The 16,711-nt window shown below is 41.9% G+C and overlaps 1 long non-coding RNA gene across 2 annotated transcripts in view; it reads right to left on the bottom strand.

Annotated features, from left to right (window-relative positions):
• Positions 1-951: 951 nt before the first annotated feature.
• Positions 952-16,711, bottom strand: part of LOC147030097 (uncharacterized) — a 69,830-nt gene continuing 54,070 nt past the window's right edge. Inside the window, exons 1-3 of one of the 2 annotated variants that reach the window (XR_015055761.1) lie at positions 15,378-15,436; positions 6,398-6,488; positions 952-1,560 (exon numbers count right to left, since the gene is read on the bottom strand). This is a non-coding gene — a long non-coding RNA (uncharacterized LOC147030097). Of the gene's footprint in view, positions 1,561-6,397; positions 6,489-15,377; positions 15,437-16,711 lie in introns of those variants that run through there. The other variant, XR_015055762.1, reaches the window with a different exon arrangement.

Raw genomic sequence — 16,711 nt, forward strand, 5'->3', positions numbered from 1 at the left:
AGAGAAGTGGCAACAATTATGTGCTTAGTTGGGAGAGAATATGTTGCATACATCCACGGCTGATTAACAAAAGGATACATTTCACTGCACCACATATTTAAACAACATAAGTGGTTGTGGAAATTAGAAGGAATATACCATTGAGAGGATTAGTAGGAATCACTGCACATCAGTTCTTCAGCATGTGTCCCAATCATCTACCCCATCACATTATTCACAGTGTGGAAAAATGAGGCTTGACAATCAAAGATGCTTTGACGATGACAATTTTTTTAAAAACTTATTTTCCTTGGATAGATCTAGAATGAAGTAAGCTTGTGCAATATATATATATATATATATATATATATATATATATATATATATATATATATATATATATATATCTTAAGTTCTGTAATTAATGAAAGGTTTGGTCCACAGTCTTAATCATTTAATGAAAGGAATCACATTTTATTATCAAAGGTTTTATTACCAGAGTCGGTGGTGTAATTTTCCGCTTCGAGTCTGGGAGGTCGGTGGTTCAAACCCTGGCCGAGTCATACCAAAGATTTTTAAAATGGGACGTGCTGTTTCCTTGCTTGACGCTCAGCATTTAAAAGGATACGAGCATGGCCAATCCCCAAAGGTTGGCATCCATGGGGAGGAGGAAATTCCTTCTTAGGAAATGCACCGCTTAGTGCCGTGAGAAGGGCGGACCATTGTTGTGGCAATGCTGGTACCTAGAGTGCCCTGGGAAGTGACAGCACTTCCCCTAAACTCAATGGCGATGTTTGTCGCATATAAAAGTCCTTTGTCATCTTGTGTATTTGGCTGTATGTCCATGTGTGCTAGATGTGTATGTGGCAGCTCCACTCAGAGCCTTATATCCTGTAAAAAGAAATATTTATGTTTTTAAAGATATGAAAATTTTGAGTTACTTTTGCTGTTATTTATTTAAAACAGAGCCAAGTCACAAAGTTATTGAAGTGCCAAAGTTCAATCTGGATGTTGTATAAGTGAACAAGAAACCTGGCAGTAAACATTGTTAGAGATTCAAAGAAAGACTTTTAAAGAAAGCTGCCTGCGAATGTAAAAGATGATTCCAAGTCTTTCTTGTAATATGTGAGATCAAAAATCAGACAGGTAGCTGCTGAAAATGGCAAGCTAACTGAATCTATGTTACATCCAGTGGAATTTCTAAACATACACTTCGAAAATGTGTTTACAGCAGAGGACACACACACCACATGCCAGAGGTTGACAACTAGAGCCATTGAATCACAACTAGACAATATCGTGATAAGTGCAGTTGATGCTCTAAAAAGGCTGACGAACCTTAATGACAGCCTGACGAAAGCTTAACAGCAAGGCTTGTGGAGCAGATGGTAGGCAGCATCCAAAACTACTCAAGAAAGTGAATGATGAGACAGCTATCTTGCTACAAATTATCTTCTCATAGTCATGGGAAGAAGGAGAGGTATTTCCAGGCTGGAGATTTGCAAATATCATTCCTCTCCCCAGGAAAGGGAACACCAGTATACCAGCAAAGTACAGGCTAGTAAGTTTGACATCTTGGGTCTGTAAAATAATGAAATAAATCATGAGAGATAACGTTTTGAAGAAACTAGAACCAAATGAACTCCTGAATGATAATTATCGGTTTGGATTCAGATCAGATAGGTCTTGTAAACCTCAAAAAGTTGATTGCACGGAACCTAACCCGAAGGTACTTGATGAAAGCCATTCCTACGATATACTCTGCCTTGATTTTGCAAAAGCATTTGATAGTGTACCACATCAATGTCTAGTCCTAACGTGAGGACCATTTGAATAACTGGAAAGTTACTGTAGTGGATAGAGAGTTTCGTCATCGTCATCAGTGAGTCGTCATCAGTGAGTCTTGGTTTAGGTATCTGCATCAAATTTTGAAAGTGCCCGCAATGGCATACTGAAAGGAAGTGTCTGCAGTGGGTGAGAGCTATTTATGATATTTATCGATAAAATTTCAATGATGGTCCCATGCCAGACTACGCTATTTGCAGACGATGCCTAGTTTTGGAATGAGGTCAACACACAGAATGATATCCAGAAGTTGAGAGACGGTCTAGCAGAACTTGAAATGTAGTCACAAACTGGGCAACTCAAATTTAACAGAAATAAGTACTGTGTTATGCACGTTTGGAGAAACAACCCAATACAACAGTATTTGATGACAAACCCCAACAGAGAAGCTGTCAGCCTGAGAGTAGTCGAGGAAGAAATGGATATCAGTCACATTTTGCTCAAATCTGAGGTTCAAAAAGCATGTACAATGTATATATCATCACAACAAAAGCAAATCCGACTCTGGTCTTGGTGAATATGACAATATGACAAAGAAAATATGCTGTCTCTTGCATAAAAGCTTAATCAGATCAAGCCTGCATTTCTATTTGGAACAAACTGTCAAAAAGAGATGCAAAGAAAGAATCAGTCCAAAGAAGAGCAACAAAAGAGTATATGGATGCTGGAACGTTACATACAGTGAGATGCTGAAGTATATTGGAGTACCATCCTCACAGCAGAAGAGAAATTATATATATATATATATATATATATATATATATATATATATATATATATATATATATATATATATATAGAGAGAGAGAGAGAGAGAGAGAGAGAGAGAGAGAGAGAGAGAGAGAGAGAGAGAGAGAGAGAGAGAGAGAGAGAGAGAGAGAGAGAGAGAGAGAGAGAGAGAGAGAGAGAGAGAGAGAGAGAGAGAGAGAGAGAGAGAGAGAGAGAGAGAGAGAGAGAGAGAGAGAGAGAGAGAGAGAGAGAGAGAGAGAGAGAGAGAGAGAGAGAGAGAGAAACAGAGACAGAGACAGAGACAGAGACAGAGACAGAGACAGAGACAGAGACAGAGAAACAGAGAAACAGAGAAACAGACAGAGAGAGAGAGAGAGAGAGAGAGAGAGAGAGAGAGAGAGAGAGAGAGAGAGAGAGAGAGAGAGAGAGAGAGAGAGAGAGAGAGAGAGAGAGAGAGAGAGAGAGAGAACAAGAGAACAAGATAACCAAATCCAATTCTGCAACATCTTAAACAATATCGATGATCATGAAACAAACATTTATTCAGAATCCCACAAGGTGACAGCCTGGAATTCTATAAAATGACACGGAAGTGAAGTGAGCGGCTGCAGTGCTTCAGTAAAAGAACAATCAACACAAGGAACAGTCTTCTCACAGACATAATCTGTACTGGCTCAGTAAACTCATTCAAAACTAAATTGAACAATCACTGACAAGTCCACACACAGATGTCTGTATTAACATGGGCCTAATGATGCAGGAACAACGAGAAAGCATTCCAAAATTCAAAGCCTGTCCACATCTGCTTTGTACTTGAACTAAACTTTATGAAAACAACAGTGAAAATAATATGTAAAATTTATGAATCGGTGTTCTCCATATTCTCAGAATAAAGGTTTGCTGAAAAGTTGATGACAATGCTCAAATGGTAAAAAAAAAGAAGTTATGGTGTAGCTAGACAGACAGGCAGACAGGCAGATAGGTAAACAAGCAAGCAGTCACAGACCTGTACTTGCAAAATCAGCTACTGTGAACTTGACCTTTGGACTTCCAAAACAATAGATATCTAGCTTTTGATTGGTGAACCTATTCAGTGACCCAATATGCAAATTCTCTTGAAATTTCAAGTCAATTGGATGAAAATTGACAAATTAGTGACCTTGAACTTTTGACCTCAATATGCTTGCTTCATTGACCCAAAATGCAAACCCTGTTCAAAATTCAAATCAATTGGATGAAGGTTGATTATTTTATGTGACCTTGACCTTTGGCCTTTTGACCTCTTGGCCTCTGATAGTAAGCTTCCAGCTTTTGATTGGAAAACCAATTGAATGACCCATTATGCAAATTCTGTTCAAATTTCAAGTTAGTTGGATGAAAACTGATGAATTTGTGTGATGTTCACCATTTGACCTTGAAAACAATAGACTTCAGTGACCCAATATCAATCACTATTCAGATTTTAAGTCAATCGGATGAAAGTTGACAATTTTATGTGGCCTTGGCCTTTTGACTTCAAACAATAGGCTTCAATGACTCAATTTGCAAAACTTACTCAAAGTTCAAGTCAATCGGATAAAAATTTGTGACTTTATGCTCCCTTGACCTTTTAACCTAACAACAACAGGCTTCTTGCTTTTGATTGGTGAACCAATTTGGTGACTCGATATGCAAATTCTGTTCAAATGCAACTTAATTTTAAGTGACCTTGACCCTTTGACCCAATTATTAATTATTTTTCTCGATATCCTCATAATAAAGGATTGTTGAAAATTTGATGTGAAAAGTTTAAATGGTAAAAAGTTATGCATTGCACAAATAGGTAAACACACAACACACAACATACAGTACAACACACACGTTATTGCAAAAACCCATCTCCTGTGTCTCAAGATCGGATAGTTTTGTGCTCACCCACTTTGGGTTTTTTTCTTTCAACTATCCAGCACCTCTGTCTCATTATTCACCACCTGCCCACTCGTGTTTTAATTCCTCCCTGATACCTTATATTTAATATAAAAATAAATAAATAATCATTAAAAATATTATTTTCCTCCCTTCATCCATCTCTCTCTCTCTCTCTCTCTCTCTCTCTCTCTCTCTCTCTCTCTCTCTCTCTCTCTCTCTCTCTCTCTCTCTCTCTCTCTCTCTCTCTCTCTCTCTCTCTCTCTCTCTCTCTCTCTCTCTCTCTCTCTCTCTCTCTCTCTCTCTCTCTCTCTCTCTCTCTCTCTCTCTCTCTCTCTCTCTCTCTCTCTCTCTCTCTCTCTCTCTCTCTCTCTCTCTCTCTCTCTCTCTCTCTCTCTCTCTCTCTCTCTCTCTCTCTCTCTCTCTCTCTCTCTCTCTCTCTCTCTCTCTCTCTCTCTCTCTCTCTCTCTCTCTCTCTCTCTCTCCATAAATTTAAACCTTTTTAAACAGCAATTGAAAAAATGGTCACATACTTGATTCCAACCACTTTTCTCCCAGTCTGCGTACCCTTTTTGTATTGTGTGAGGTACTCCAGTGACAATCCTCTCCCACGTGATCTTCACATCCAGAACACCCCATTCCTTCCCTTCCCCTGCAACCGCTCAAGGCTTCACCCACCCATACTCGGCATCCACCAATTATGTGGTGTGTCCATCCACCAAATGCCCCTCCCCATATTTGCTTCCTCTCTGCCCTGCCCCCTCCTTGCTTACTTCACACCCCACCCCCTCTTTGCTTCCCTCACTCCCCACCTCAACTTGCTCTCTTCACTTACCACTTCATCCTTGGTATCCCTGCACCCCATTCCCTCTTACACTTCCCCAGTATCCCAGCCCATCTCTTCTCCTCCTGAATCCTGGCCCATCTATTCTCCCCTTGTGTCCAGGCTCTGTCTTCTCCCCCTGTGTTCCAACACCTATCTACTACACCAGCATCCTGTCCCCTTCACGATTACCCAATATCCCACCCCCTCTCTACTGCCGCAGTGTTCCGCCCCCTCTATGCTTCCCCAGTTCCCCACCCCTTCCATGCTCACCCCACATCCTATTCCACATCTTCGTGCAGCCCCTCTCTATGCTTCCCAACCCTCCCCTCTCCCCACCCTCTACCAAGAGCACCCTCATCACCATTCCTAACTCTATGAACCTCCAACATTTGATGTCTTTGCTCCAATTTCACAGACCTCTCAATCCAAACTGCCACTGGTAAACCTGATATGATCTCCCTAACAAACTCCTTCCTCCCACATCATATACTCAATTATTCAGCGTCTATCCCTTGATATTGTCTCTTCCGGTTTAACAGGCCTGAACCCCCGTTCCAGTGGCGGAGCTACAGTATATGTCAAGAACTCCGTTTCCCACTGTCTGTGTACTGCCCTTCCCCCTCATAGACCTGGCAATACCAAATAGCTGCAGTTTTCCCTTGACAAACACCAGTGTTCTCTTCCTGGAAGGCAAATCTGCCTCAAGGCAACCTCAGATCATTCCACAAAGCCTGGAACAAGTGTGTGTCCAATCTCAGGAAAGCCAGAAACAACGTCTTGCCAACCTCAAGACTGAATTCTCAAACCTGTCTCCTTCTTCAAAGACCTGATGGCACCTTGTTAAGTCTGTCTCTGGAGTATGCTCCCTTCCATCCCTTCAAATAGTACCACAGCTGACTGCTCCCGAGAAGGCCGAATGCATCAATTCTGTGTTTGCTTCCAAATCTTCTGTACCCAACCATTCAGTCCCTATACCTACCCAAACCGTTCATACCAAACTGCTCCTGAATAATGTTTTTCCCAGTTGAGAATAAGGAGAGGTTTCTGGCAAAGCTCGACTCTGATTCTACGTCAAGCCCAGATGGTATCAGTGCATGTGCCCTAAAAACTTACTGCGCTGCTCTTGATCATTTTCTTTCTGTGCTGTTCACCCGATCATTCTCTCTGGGTCAGTTTCCATCTGCCTGGAAGTTAGCCAACATCACTGCAACACACAAATATGGGGCAAAAATGGATCATCTTAACTGCATGCATATTAGCTTGCTTCCAATTATAAGCAAGGTCATAGAACCTATCAATGCAGTTGACATCAAATCCTTCCTCTTCTCCAATAGGCTGATCTCAGATCAGCAGTTCAGTTTTACACCAGGTCATTCTACCTTGGACATGCTGTTTCTACTCTCCCAACAATGGATGGAAGCCCTCAATCTCAAACATGAGATCAGGGCTGTTTCTCTGGACATATCTCAAGCATTTGTTACAGTCAGATAGCCAACCTTGATCTCCAATCTCTCTGCTAATGGCATCTGGGGTGAGCAAGGGCTTTTAGAAAAGATCCAAGTAGGAGTAGAGGAAGTGCAGAAACAGTTAGAAAATTTAAGGAGTGATAAAGCTCCAGGGTTGGATAATGTGCATCTTACAGTATTGAGGGTGGTGGCAGAGCAGATAATCATAGTGTTCACGGACATCTTTTACAGCTCGTTCGAGTCAGGACAGGTACCAGAAGATTGGAGAGGAGCAAATGCAACACTTATTTAAGCAATATTCCAGAGAGGAATTGGGGAAATAGAGAGCTGTTCGCTTGATTTCAGTTGAAGGGAATGTGTTGGAGACGTTAATTAGGGAATGGATAGGGAACCATTTAAATTAATACAAACTAACTAAAGGTAGTCAGCACTGATTTCCTCAGGGGAAGTCAAGTTTAATGAATTTATTGGAGTTCTGTAAAGTAGTTTCTGACTGGGTGGATGAGAGAAGTACAGTGGATGTAGTGCATAATATAGACTTTCAGAAGGCATTTGAAACAGTTTTGCGAGGAGGTTGCTAGCCAAGTTGAGGGCTGGCAGAGTGGCTTGTCAGGTAACAAACTGGATTGGGAGGAAAGAGTGGATGCGAGCGGGTGGATGTCTGGCTGGGAAGATGTAATTAGTGGTGGACATTGGAAGATGTAATTAGTGGTGTAAGGTAGATTCCAGAGTGGCTGGCTGGTGATCAGATTGAGGAAAGTCTAGATACTTTCATAAATTTGGAAAATATTGGCAGGTGTAGTTTAACATAAAGAAATGTAAGGTGCTGGGGATGAGTAAGATCAATGGGGGAAGGGACTACATAACATAAGGGGCAGTCTTGGAACCTGTCACACAGGAGAAGGATCTGTGGGTGATCTTCTGGGGGTGGTTGATAATGGAGGTAAGCAGACAGCACAGTGCTATCGGTAAAGTTAACAGGGTTTTAGGTCATATTCGTAGGGGGACAAATTATAAATCAAAAGAGGTACTGTTAACAGATTAGTCGGTAGATAGACAGTCGAAAAAGTACATACATTTGTATTGGAATTTGTTCGGTACGCATCGATTCATTGGAGATCGAGGGGTACAGGGATACTCGCAGGACTTCGAGGTAGCTTGCTTGTGGATGGGTGATATTATCTGGTGTTGGTGTAGCACAGGCAAAATGGCTCAAGTTACCTCCTCCTGCACCAAAGTTCTAATTCTTCTTCTTCTTTCTGTCGTCATTGTTGCTGTGTATCATATAACTCCGCTTCCGGTAGGGGTGGATACTACAAGTCATCACGGCTGTAATTATGGGGGTATTAACCCACCCATCAGGGCAGGTTCTTCGCTAATTGTTATTTCAAATTAATGAACAATCTTGGCTGAAGATATGGACAGTGCTAGCAACTCTGAAAACAAGGTGCTATGCTCTCTCTCAGGAATCACTTCATTGCCTCATTCCTCCAGTTATGCTGTTCAATATCCCATCACTGGTATACAGAAGCTTGTGCTGAGGCAGTAGTAACGAAATATCTTGCCTTCTCTACCTGAAAGGTCAGTCCTACTTGTGATGACCGGCAGATGTTTCACAAAACTAACAACTGATGTATCCATCATGTGGAGAGCAATGGCATAACACCAGATTTGCCTGAAGTCATACCACTCAGTCCTGTCTCCATCTTCCAATCCTTGCTGCAAAGCTGATTGAAACTATCTCGGCAATCTTCTTCAGCTCTTTCACTCATGATCGATGGAGTCATTATTTACAAAGCTCATAATAAGGCAGAATTCTTATTGTGAGATTTTTGAGATGAATTCTTCATTTATTCAGTTCTTGAGTTATGGTCAATGGAGTCAATGGTGTTGTCCTTCAGGGTCTCTGCAGACTTTCTCAAAGATAAGTTTCCTGTTATTTCGTTATATCTGTGTTTACTGTGTGTTTCTAGTTCAGTTTGTTTTAAAACTTTTGCTAACTGGTGAGTATTCGCCCATCTTTTCATATTGGGTTTCCTTGAGGCCTACCCTGTTCCTTGTGTGCATCGTGTTATTGTATTTTATACTTAGTGCCTTCAGTTTTTTTTTTCACCACAATCCCTCCACTCTTTCAAGACCCTCTGTTTCATGTCTTAAAATATACATTATATTATTTATTTATTTAATATATTTCCCTTCTCACCTTATACCCACCATAATCATGTGACTCCTCTACCTTCTCTTTTCCTTCCTTCCACTTTTGCTGATCCACCATCTTCCTTCTACTTTTGTCAATCCACATTCACCTTCATGATTTTTTTCTTCAACCTTTCCTTTGCCTAATCTTACTAATCCTAAAAAATTTTTTAATGTCTTTTCACTTCTCACCTTACATTATATTGAAGTTGAAAGACCTCAGAGACTAAAGAAACGAATGGCTGATGACAACTCGAGAGATGCTCTGTGTCAAGAATGGAATATTGAAGTTGAAAGACCTCAGAGACTAAAGAAACGAATGGCTGATGACAACTCGAGAGATGCTCTCTGTCAAGAATGGAATATTGAAGTTGAAAGACCTCAGAGACTAAAGAAACGAATGGCTGATGAGAACTCGAGAGATGCTGGGTTAACAGCCAAGGAGGAAATGGAAAGAGTCATGAAGGGAACACTCGACCGTCTTCACAGAGAAATGGACGAAAGGTTCGCTCGTTTTCACGACACTGACACCAAGTTTGGGTTCCTTCTCGATGTTGAGGGACTGTGCTACGGTGCCGACAGTAACGACCAAAATAAGAAGTGCGAAAATTTTGGGGAATTGTAGGCCTACAGCTCTGATGTTGATGGACAGCAGCTATATGAATAAATTTTGGATTGCAGAATGTTGCTGTCATGTCGGGCCAACATGAAAATATCAAGAGCTGTAGAGCTTCTCAAATTTATTGTTCAGTATGGAGATGAGAGCATCTTCCCCAATCTTCGCATTGCTATTCAGAAAATGCTAACCATCGCAGTTTCCATTGCCAGCTGTGAGAGATCATTCAACAAATTAAAACTAATACTTTTGCATTTGAGAGCCTCCATGGGTCAAGGCAGACTGTGTGATCTTGCTCTGATGAGTGTAGAAAAAGAAGAAACTGAAAAAAAAACTGACTTTGAGCACATCATAGACCAATTTGCATCAGTGAAAGCAAGGAAGGTGCCGTTGTAATTTTCATGTAGTGCCATAATTTGTTAATTAAAAGATTAACGAGCTTAGGTTGTATTTTTGTGCTGATATTATGGTGAAGTTATCTAAAAGATGGGTGTCAGATGTTTGGACAAGGGCACAATTTCAGTGCTTGTCATAGGTGCTATTTTGCGTAGATACGCCCCTGCCCATAACCACATGATTTATCTACCCTCTCTTTCTTTTCCTGCTACTTTTGCTGATCCACCGTCTTCCTTCTACTTTTGCCGATCAAATTATCTTCTCTTCACTACTCTTCTTTTTCTTCTTCTTCAAATGACTATTTTCAATTCGACCTTTTCTTCATCCCATGTATAAAAAGTTCCACTGTTACGTTTCTTTTCTCCATTCTCTTAATTCTCCTATATTGCATCCTTCCCGTAATGTATATAATGGCATCTCTGACGTAAAAAATGAATAACCCCAGTTTGCAATGGATGTTTGTGTTCCATAAATCGTTCTTTATTTTTTCCAACTTCAGTGTCAATTCACCCCACCTCCATAAATCTACGTCCTTCTAAATCCTCATCTGTTATCCCCTCTCTTTAACCCTCCCATCTTGCCCCTCATCCTACCTCCACTTTTGGCACCTCTTCACTGTCATCTGCTTCAGTATCAGCTACTCCTCTGTTGTCTCAAAGTGTGTGGTGTTCTTAGATCTGTGGGCTCCATGCTAACCTTACAGATATCTCACTCTCTCTCTCAATCAGTACACTCCTCAACATCTCAAACATGCTCTTTCTTTCCTCTCACTGCACCTCCCCATCTTCCCAACCCCTCAAATATTGTGCCTTCCCCTGCCCACTCCCTTCTTCACCATAACACTACCAAGTCCCATGCTTCCCCTCTCCCCATGCCTGCTCTCATCGTCTACCCTCCCTCTTAAAGCTTCCCTTTCACCCTTCCCTCTCAAAGAAACTTTCACCTCTCTTCGCCCTCCAAGCTTCACTCTCTTCTTTCTCAAAAACTCTCCATCTCACCTTTCTCCCTCCAATCTCCCCCCTCAATCCTCCTCCTCAAAGTTGCCCCCCCCTCACATCCACAAAACTGCCTCCTTCCCCTGCCCGCTCTCTTCCAACTCATTTCTCCACCTCTTCCAATCTATGACTTCCCTCTGCCCCCTCTCTTATTATTCCCCACTGTGCCTCATCCCATCACCACCGAGCCATTTGTCCTCCTCATCCAGCGCTCTCCCCTCGCTCTTCTGTAATACTCCACACACTGTCAACAACTCTCCTCCCTCCCTCCTCCATCACCCTCCCCTCACTGTCCCCTTCCCTCCCTCTTCCTTAACAGTGTGGACCTCAAACATTTGGGGCCTTTGGTCTAATCCAGCGTTTCTCAACCTTTTTAACCTTGTGGAATCCCTTGAAATAGTTTTCATGTCTCAGGGAAACCCTGCATAAAAATTATTATATACCATTATTAATATCTAGCTCTTTTATAATTTTACCGTAGTTCACGTGGTAAATGTAATATTTTTTTTCGGATACCTGGTTTAAGGAAAAAATGACCCCCTTTTGTCAAATTTATTGGCAATGAAAAAAAAACATACTGCTCGTTTATGAGACCTCACACTGAGGTTTTAATTCACAAAAAAAAAATATTTTTTTTTGTTTTGTTTGAAAACGTCATTTTTTAAAGTGTTTGTCAACCCCGAGTCTGTTTGACAATTAAAAAACACACCTCATGTAAATTGATAAACAAAACTTAAACAAATAAAGCTGAAGCAATAAAGGTAAACAGAAGAACTAACCTTGAGAGAGAGAGACTTCGCGCTAGGAAGCACAGAGAAGATAGATGGACACCGTGCATGCGTCCCGTACTTGAGTCAGTCACTCAATGATACACGAATCCACCGCGTACAGGACGTCCACTAACCAGTGAGGGCGGTTTCACACTGACGCCATATAGACATCGTTAAATACATTCCCTATGGTTGTTATAATTGGAAATAATATCAGAGGTTGAAGCCTCCATTATAATAACCAAGGAGTTTCCAACAATATGCCGTACGTGTATAGTAAAATTACGAATATTAAATCAAACAAAAACTACTCAAAAATACATTAGCCTATTTATTACTGTTTCTCGCGGAACCCCTAGTGACCTCTTGTGGAACCCTAGGGTTCCGGGGAACCCCGGTTGAGAAACACTGCTCTAATCTGACAGATCTTTCCATACAGGTTATCACTGACAAACCAGATATAATTATCTGCTCAACAGAAACATTCCTTCAAGACATGTCTGACTCCTGGGTACCTCTCCCTGGTTACTCCCTCCTCTGGTCTCGTCCTGGTGGCGGATTTGCTCTCTTCATCAAAGACTCTATTCCTCTCTCACCATGCACTTTCTATGCCCTCTCTCCCCCACACCCCAAGGAATACATTTGGCTATAGCTTCCCTCCACTCCCAATTCTTGTTTATATGTGTGGTGTACCGTCCACCAAACAGTGATGACTCCATTTACATCTCGCTCGCCAAAAACATGGACCAACTTCTATCCTCTCATCCCAACTTTCTCTTCCTCGTATGTCATGATTTTTATTGTCATCATGGCAGTTGGCTGGGTGTGGGTACCTCTCTCACTTGCCATAGCACTTCAGCAACGTTTTTTGCAATTTCAGTTTTGACCAATTTCCCTGCAAATATCTGCTGTTCTTCCTCTGCTCCAATTGGTTCATCTGACCACATGCTTGTCAAAGTAGACATCCATCTAGTTGTTATTAGAGAACCACCTCAGTGCTGTGGAGTCTGGCATTTCACTCAGGCCGAATGGCAGGGGCTAAAGGCAGCAATCAAACTTCTAGACTGCTCTCCATTTCTACTTACTCCGACATCATCTCATCCTGGGAATTCTTTCAAAGAAACTTGCTCTCTCTCATGCACAGATTTATCCCATTTCATCTTCACTTGTCCTACCCTTCCTCTTGCCCATGGTACACTGAAGCTTGTGGAGAAGCAGTTGTCCTGAAACAACTTGCCTTCACCTGATGAAAGGCAAATCCAACTGAAGGCAATCTCAGTTCCTTCCATAAAGCACAGAACAAGTTTGTGTCTACCCTCAAGAGAGAACCAGGAAAACATCTTTCGATTCTCAAGTCGTCCTCCACCATGCAAAGTCCTTCCTTGGCACACTTGAGCTCCTGACCACTTACAAAGCTTTCATCCACAGCTTGATGGAGTATGCTCTCTCCTCTGGGCAAGTGCTCCCGCCTCACACCTTTCTCAGCTTCACGCTGTGGAAACCAAGGCATTTAGGATCATCGGTATCTCCCATGATGAGGCTAAGCCTATGGTTATCTCACTCTCTTGCCACAGGCAGGTCCGGAGGTCCTTCTGTCTTCTATCGTCTCCTCTCTGGCCTCGTCCCCCCCCCTCCCCCTGCTCTGTCTGTGATCTGTTCCCCTCATATTCCTGCAGGGCCTTCAAGGTCTGCCAGCAACCCTCTTCTTCATTCTTCATACCAAAATCAAGAATTAATGCTCAACTTCACCCTTTCATTCCTCATTTTTTTCCTCCCTCTGGAACCAACTCCCACACTCTCTTCAATCTCACTCTTCACTCTAGGTCTTCAAAACAGCTGTTCACCACCATCTCACATCTTCCCCCATCCAAAACCATGCTCCTTTCTACCCCCGTTAATCCACCCCAAACCCACCTCCTTCAAATTCCCTGCTTTCCTTCCTGAAAGTCCCTGTAGTTTTCATCTGGTTTACCCCATGTACCCCACTCCATCCCTCTCCCTTTCTCAGATCTCCTCATGTCTCTGTTCCCCCTTGTTTTATGCTTCTCTCTCCCACCTCTCTTGTCTCCTGGTCCCTTTGTTATACATTCTGTGTTTTAGCTCTTATTCGAGCCGCGCCAATGTACACACATACAAAAAAGAAATTATTGAATTGAGTCTTCACTGAACAAGCACTGGTTCACAATACTTTCCTTCTTGTTCCATATGTCTGTCCCATTTCAGGTAACTGCCTGAAGCAAGTATGGCTCTCACCTGCAATGGTGGATATGAATCCCCAACTACAACTTTTTTTTACATTAGCAACTGGTACTGCTGATGATATTATTACACTGTGCACATGAAACGAATAATGAGGTTAAGCAGTTCGTTCATGTCTGTCCATCCATCCGTCCGTCTGTCTGTCCACAAATGTCAGCTTATGATCATTCTATTTAAAATGAAGAATATAATTGAACATTTTATCGAGTTGTACTCAGTTCTTCCTCAAAACTATGCATCTAAAGTGCTGTTCATCATTCACTACTCTTCTGCAGGTCATGATTGGATGGACACCTCCCCTCCTTATGGAATCTGGTTTACGTGATCCCTATCTGTAAGAAGGGTGCCCAGACTCCTTTTTCTCTAACTATTTTGTATCAGATCACTAAATAGAGTTCTCTCCTGACCAATCCACATTATATATGCTCCTTATGCAAACTCAGCAATAGGTTCACACTCCGATCTTCAGAGAGAGAGAGAGAGAGAGAGAGAGCGACAGAGGGAGATTGAGATGGAGATCTCGATATTCCGTAGTTTGAAAATGCAGAGCTGCCTCTGTCAATTTACGACACCGAAGAATGGCATTTTATCATTGTTGACAATAAATGACAAGTTTTGAGGAAATTTTAGTCGCGACCATTGTGATCTGGATATAGTTTGAAATGATTCAGGAATGAGCATAAGCATTGGTCATCCTCAGAAACATTACAGAATCACAGGTGCAAATTTGTGCATTTGTGAACAGTACACCTTTCCTTTGCATTCCCGCCTTTCAAGTCACAGGCATGTTCTGATGCAATGCCTATGTCTAATGCAAGCTGGTAATTACAGGCTGGATGGCTGCAGATCTTTCCCCCAGCCATAATTACTACTCCTAGCCCACTCCAGCAGCAACACTTGACACTGCAATGCAGTGAGAATGTGCTGTCGATGCTCAGTTTTCAGACTCCCACCCTCCCACCTCCCTCACCACCTACTTCCTCCCCTTCCCCTCTTGTCTGCCTAGTAATTTTGACAATGTGGTGAATCTGCAAGTGGTTGAACATTGATATTAATGCCATGTTAGAAAATGATTACACTGCTTTGTAGCAAGCCAATTTTACAAAAGAGGGTTGATTATAAAAGAAGTTAAAAATAGAAACGAAGTATAAATTCACAGAAAAATGAGACGGGTAAAATGAAGAATAAAAAAAGATGTTATCATATGAACGCAGAAACTTTTTCAATGTGATATAATGTCTTCTAACGCTGAATTATAAAACCTTGACAAATATTGGCACCTCAAATGCAGCGAAGAAAGTGGAAAATGATTATGAAACAAATGATTGAAAAAAAAGTTAGACGAATTCAAGGATATCTCAGTTGTAATTGACAGGTGTCCCTAATTTAACTCACCAATCAGAATGCCTCCCTTGCAAATGCTCCTGCTCACCAGATCCATCCCTATAATAAACAGTGGTGAGTTAACATCCCTGCCTCAATCCGAAGTTCATGTTGAACTCTTCTGACAACACATGACCAACCGAAACCCATCCTTTTGTTACGTCATATATATATATACCTTCCACCAACCTAGCTTCTGCTTCTGGCACACCAATCCATCTCAACGTTGCCATCAACATTTCACTCGGGACAGTGTCGTAAGCCTCCTCAAGCTCCACACATGCTAACACCATTCCCTCTTGCATCTCCAACCTCTTCTCCATCAACTTTCTCAGCATAATCATCCCATGTGTCGTCCATCCACCCTTTTTAAACACATGTTGTTCTTAGCATATCTGATGCTCCACACATTTCCTTATCCTTCAACCAGAATTCTCAAGTAACAAATATCAATTATTATAACCTCCGCCACCGAAGGTGGACCGAGGTTATGTTTTCGCCCCTGTTTGTCTCTGTCCGTCTGTGGGCAGGATATATCAAAGAATTATGGACGGATTTGAATGAAACTCGGTTAACAGGATGAGTGTGTGACAAAGAGGAATTGTTTCGACCGCAGTGAAGATCCAGACCCTGGAATTTTTCAAGTGATTCTTCACCATTGAGAGACAGGGCCAAAAACGATATATAGCACGATATCTCAAAAATTTGTGGGTGGATTATGACAAAACTTGGTACTGCTTGGATGTGTGACAAGGACCAATTGATTTGATTGTGGTGAATATCCCGACACTAGAATTAAAAATTTTTTTCAAGTGGTGGTGGTTGTATGGCAGCTCAGCTGGCGGGGTAGCTATCATTTCTTGAAGCGCGACTGTGTCATTGATGCAGTGCCACTCTACCAGTACACACACTGGAACTGGTACTCATTTCACTGACCTCGGAAGATGACAGGCTGAGTCAACCCCCTGGTGTATTAATTCAGCAGCTGACAGGGCTTGAACTCAGGACCCGAGGATACCAAGCCGCCACCCTAACCACTGAGCCAACACCAGGCTACAAATTTCAAGTGATTCTTCACCATTGAGAGATAGGACCAAAACTACGTGTAGGACGATGTTTCAAAAGGTTATGGATGGATTCAAAAGAAACTTGGTGCACAACTTGGGTAGGTGATAATAACTAGCTTATCAGATTTTGGTTAAGGTACGGATGCAGATTCGGTCTATCAGTAGGCTACAAGACATTAACTATTCAACCTGGTGGAGGTATGTGGTCGACCGAGTGCCGTTCAAGTTAGCTCGCCCCTGCGGAGTGGAAGACGGGGTTTTGCAATCACTTCTGTGAGC

This window comes from Eptatretus burgeri, chromosome 3 (assembly GCF_056783735.1).
Source record: "Eptatretus burgeri isolate ZD-2024b chromosome 3, Ebu_testis_v1, whole genome shotgun sequence".
In the NCBI taxonomy this organism is placed as follows: Eukaryota; Metazoa; Chordata; class Myxini; order Myxiniformes; family Myxinidae; genus Eptatretus; species Eptatretus burgeri.